Source organism: Balaenoptera acutorostrata, chromosome 8, assembly GCF_949987535.1.
Source record: "Balaenoptera acutorostrata chromosome 8, mBalAcu1.1, whole genome shotgun sequence".
Taxonomy (NCBI): Eukaryota; Metazoa; Chordata; class Mammalia; order Artiodactyla; family Balaenopteridae; genus Balaenoptera; species Balaenoptera acutorostrata.
This window is the reverse complement of record NC_080071.1, coordinates 28,446,431-28,451,743: the sequence shown is the minus strand read 5'-3', so window position 1 is coordinate 28,451,743 and position 5,313 is coordinate 28,446,431. Positions and strand designations below refer to the sequence as shown.

At 36.3% G+C, this 5,313-nt stretch overlaps 1 pseudogene; it reads left to right on the top strand.

The window, feature by feature from the left end:
* Window positions 1-1,103: 1,103 nt before the first annotated feature.
* LOC102999380 (signal peptidase complex catalytic subunit SEC11C-like) lies at window positions 1,104-1,678 on the top strand (annotated as a pseudogene).
* Window positions 1,679-5,313: the final 3,635 nt, after the last annotated feature.

Sequence of the window (5,313 nt, the reverse complement as noted above, 5' to 3'; positions counted from 1 at the left end):
GCAACTCTTGGATCCTCTTCTCATATGTCATGGATATTAACTCCCACTATCTTTCCTGGAAGCTATCTGTTTCTGAGAAGGAATGCAATGTAGCGATTATCCCAGATTTCAGAATGGCTATGGTGCTGGCAGCTCTTATCAGTGGCCCAGGCATGAAATAGTCTTTTTTAACATTCCCAGATGACCTCATATTGACTTCTCCCATGTAACTTATAAATAGGAGGTAAAATTATTTGTTTTGGAGATCTGACCAAATATACAAAAAATCATCATTGGTCTTTATTTTTTAAAGGAAATATGAATGAACTAATGACAGTTTTAAAACACACATATATTTAAATAAAATAATCATTAGTAGTATTAATTAATTTGAACTAAAAGAGAAAATAAAAACACATCAAAACCAATAAACTGGAAGATACCAGTAAAGAAAAATTAAGGATTAAAATGTGGTTTAAAAAAATCAGTACGTTTCATGCCAACTTTAATTGTACCAATTATTCATTTTTTGGTTGGAAAAAAATTCAGAGGGTCAAAGAGAAAAGGCTGCCATCATACATATTTCACTTCTCATTATTTGCCATTTTACCCAATTATATGCATCAGGACATTTTGGGTGTGTGGATTCCTGCTGAGGAGTATTTCTGAACTAGAAATAATTGAACTGGACATGAAATCAAACCCACTATGGAACAAGGGTCTGTACTCTAGAGGAAAATCATCTTGATAGAAAAGTCCAGGCTAAAGATCACATCAATGACCCAGCTTATCTCTTGGAGTAGCAGCTGGAGAATAGGTGAAAAAGAAGAGACTCAAATTAAAGACCTTACAAATTCTAATTTAGGTTGCAAACACACAAATACAGGACATTCACCATTCTGATTGGCCTAATGAGGCCCAGTCATATGCCTACCACTAGCCGGTCACTGTGATATGGGACAACCATGCTCATTTTTGGCCATACTGAATCACATGCCCCACTTCAGAAGGTATCCACCCTCATGTGAACTGAAATAGAAGGGTGTTGTTTGCTATAAGAAGTCAAGTGAGCTGTCTGTAACACCCGGAGCCCACAGGCCTCCTAGGCCCCCAGAGACCCCTGCATGGTGCGCATGGGTGCCGCGGGGTCGCATCTCCCCGTGTCCGGCTTGGACATCTTAGGGGACCCGAGGAAGATGAACAAGTGCCAGCTCTATTACCAGGTCTTAAACTTTGCCATGACTGTGTCATGATTGCTCATGATCTGGAAAGGTCTGATCGTCCTCATTGGCAGAGACAGTCCCATCATGGTGGTGCTGAGCGGCATGGAGCCAGCCTTCCACAGGGGCGACCTTCTGTTCCTGACAAATTTCCGGGAAGACCCGGTTAGAGCTGGCGAAATCATTGTTTTTAAAGTAGAAGGACAAGACATTCCAACAGTTCACAGAGTAATCAAAGTTCATAAAAAAGATAATGGAGACATCAAATTTCTGACTAAAGGAGGTAATAATGAAGTTGACAATAGAGGCTTGTACAAAGAAGGCCAGAACTGGCTGGAAAAGAAGGATGTGGTGGGGAGAGCCAGAGGGTTTTTACCATATGTTGGTATGTTCACCATTACAATGAACAACTCCCAAAATTCAAGTATGCTCTTTTGGCTGTATTGGGTGCATATGTGTTACTAAAACGTGAATCCTAAAATGTAAGGCAGTTCCTGGGACCAGACTGAAGTAAATTCTGTTGAAAAGGAGAAAAGCTAATATATTTGAAATGTTCCACTTTCTGTATAAAAGGAAACAATGTGGAGACGTTTTTGTCTTGTTCGAATAAATGATTCATCAGTGAGAAAAAAAAAGGTCAAGTGTACATCACGACAAATAGTTACATAATGACCAAAACCTCCACAGGTCCGCTATTACAAAGAATCAGTACTTTGTCTGATCCTATGAAGGCAGTAGTATTTCCAAATAGCTTTAAAGTGGAGACCAAAAGAATCCTCCGATCAGGCAAGGACAGAGTAAAGGGAGAGCAGAGTTACTTCATGACAGTCTCCAAAAATTGTTTCACCTTTGAATGGTTCGGCTAGCTTTTAAATTTTTACGTATTGAGTTACTATATTTAAAATTAAAAATGGGGGCTTCCCTGGTGGCGCAGTGGTTGAGAATCTGACTGCCATTGCAGGGGACACAGGTTCGTGCCCTGGTCTGGGAAGATCCCACATGCCGCGGAGCAACTACACCCGTGAGCCACAACTACTGAGCCTGCGCGTCTGGAGCCTTTGCTCCGCAACAAGAGAGGCCGCGATAGTGAGAGGCCCGCGCACCGCGATGAAGAGTGACCCCCCGCTTGCCACAACTAGAGAAAGCCCTCGCACAGAAACGAAGACCCAACACAGCCATAAATAAATAAATAAATATAAATAAATAAATAAATAAAATTTAAAAATAAAGTAAAATTAAAAATGAATTATGTATCATATGAATAATCTTTCTTTTACTTTTTAAAAAATAAATTAGGAGAAAAGTAATACAAACATATCTCAATTATGTTATCAGTCTTATGGTGAAGATCTGCAGTTGGTATGTTTTTGATATTTTTCTCCTGTGAACCTGAAGAGAAAATGTTTTTATTCTAAATAACAAAGGAAACAATGTTTCCTGTAGAAATATCTCAATTAAAAACATTTAATTATTCCATCTGATAGCCATTTGTATATAATGGTATTGAATTCAAATTTAATAAAACCATGTTTTAATTTTATTCATCTTTCTTAGATATTATTCCTGATGATTCATGTATATTTTGATATTTTCATTACTAGCACAAGAGATGCCATTTGAGAATTTCAACTTAATTGGTAATATTTTGATGTTGTTAACTATTTTTAACACTTACGTCAGCAATTTGGTTGATGCTGTGGAGCTTAATATTCACAACAGTCCCTCTTCGAGACATTTATTTTGCATTTTAAAAATACCTGACACTGAATATCTTTTCTAATACAAGTGAAATACAGAATTTTTCAATGAAAAGATCATATTTTGAAAGTAATGATTTTAACATTTCCTGTCTCCTCTTAGGAACTATTTATCAGTACCAGTTTATAAAATATGCATAATCACAATGCTCTTTAAATAATACATAGAATTTGATACTTGTGGCGAGATTGTACAATATTTTAATGGAAAGAGCATAATGAACAATCTGGAACTTGGCAGCTTATTTGAGTTCTGGCTCTATCACTTACTAGCTGTGTGTCCTTGGACTGACTATAGTTGCAAAGGACCTTTTGCTTATATATGAGATGGAAAGAATGATATTATTAGGCAATGCATTTATGTGACTTTTGAAGTTTTTCATAAATATAAAGTGAGACAGTATCTGTAAAAGCATGCTATATATTTTTAAGGGCTACACAAATTAAAGACAATATTGTTTCAGGGGTCTTTGCATGACCTCTAAAGCTATGTTTGTCTTAGGACTGAAAAATGCCCAAGAGGATTAGGGGTTTTTTAAAGCCTGAACTGAGTCAGGGGAGTTTCTTGTCGAAGAGTGGTAATATGAAGAGGGATTTGACTCTGCATGGCTATGGGGCCTTCTGGCAGCTTTGGAAGCTTTGCTAGGGCATGGGTGCTTGTGACAGCTTTAGAGCAGCACAGATAGAGCAAGCTGAGGACCTACTGACTATTAAAGAGAACATATTTTTCTGTATTGAGAATTTCTGTATTAACTGGGAGGAACTTGAAGGGTTAGAATTTTCACAGAGAAGACAGAAAGCAGAGTCAGAGGAAGATGTTTTATTGCTGCTCCTTTATTATATCTTTATCACCAGACTAGTGCCATGTAATTAGTAGTATCTTCTAGTAAAGATTGGTATCAAAGGTGAAAATATTTGGCAAGATTCTCTACTCAAAGTAAGATATATAATTGTCCTGGAATAACTTAAACTAGTATGTTTTTATGATTTCTTCTTTTTATAGAATACGTGTTCTATTGATCATTTCTTTTTCAAATAATTATACAAGAAAAACATGTAGAAAATTTTAAAAAGATAGATAAGCATAAAGAGTAATATAAAAATCACTAAAAATTCCAACATTCAAAGACTCGTACATGAATATGGTTAGCATGTTCATACTATTCTTTCCAGTCCCTCACTCTTTCTAGCTATCTGTAATTCTATCTGCTATTTATCTGATGACCTATTTTGCATAGTTGAAAATATATTTTACATGTGGTTTTAGATATTGCATTTTATAACATTATGTAATCACCATTTTCCCAAATAACAGACTCATTTACTAACTAGAATAGTTGCTATTACCACCTATTAGACATTTCTTAATATTTTGTAATGAATTCAAAAGACTTCATTAACACAATGATAGTTTCGGGGTCATTCATGCCCTCAATTATAATGGAACTCCTCTGCAAGTGTCTTAAGGTAACATTTCATAATTTAGGGAAAATGTCTCTAAAGACACATTGTCACTCAAGGAGATGCTTATTTATTATCTCATATTTGACAAACGCTGACTTTTGAAGTATTCATACACAATTCATGCATTTTTAAGAGGAAAGTGGAAGAAGCTGTAGCCATAGGTAACAAAGCTATGTTATAAGGGACCAATGTTTATACTTTATTTGTATGTTCTTTGTGTTCATTTTTTATTGCTAGGTAACAAATTATCATAAAATTTTCAGCTTAAAGCAGCTCACATTTATTATCTCTCAGTTTCTGTAGGTCAGAAGTCTGGGCAGGGATTAACTGGGTTCCTGCTTCAAGGTCTCAGCTGGCTGCAATTAGGGTGTCAGCCAGGACTGCATTCTCATCAGAGGTTCAACTGGGGAAAAGATCTACTTCCAAGATCCTTTAGTTTGTTGGCAAAATTCATTCTTTTGGAGCTGAAGAACTGAGGGTTTTAGTTTTTTGCTGGAGGCCACCATCCTCTTTGAGACTGCCTGCAATTCCATGCTACATGGGCTTCTCCACTTACTTCACGGTGGCTTTCTTCTTCAAAGCAAGCAACAGAGAGAGACTCTAGCAGAACAAAGTCTTACACAATGTAAAATAATCATGGGAGTGACATCTTTGACTTTTGCCACATTCTATTGATTAGAAGCAAATCACAGGTCCTACCCTCACTCAAGGGCTTGAACACCAGAAGACAGAGATTATTGGGGACACCTTAAGATCTGTCTCTATACTTCTGTGATTTTCAAAGTTCTATAATAAACATGTATTATGTTTGCTACATGAAAAATAGTAAAAACAAAAACAAAGCAAAAAAAACCCACAAAAAAATAAAGGGACTTGTATCTTTAAAACAACAA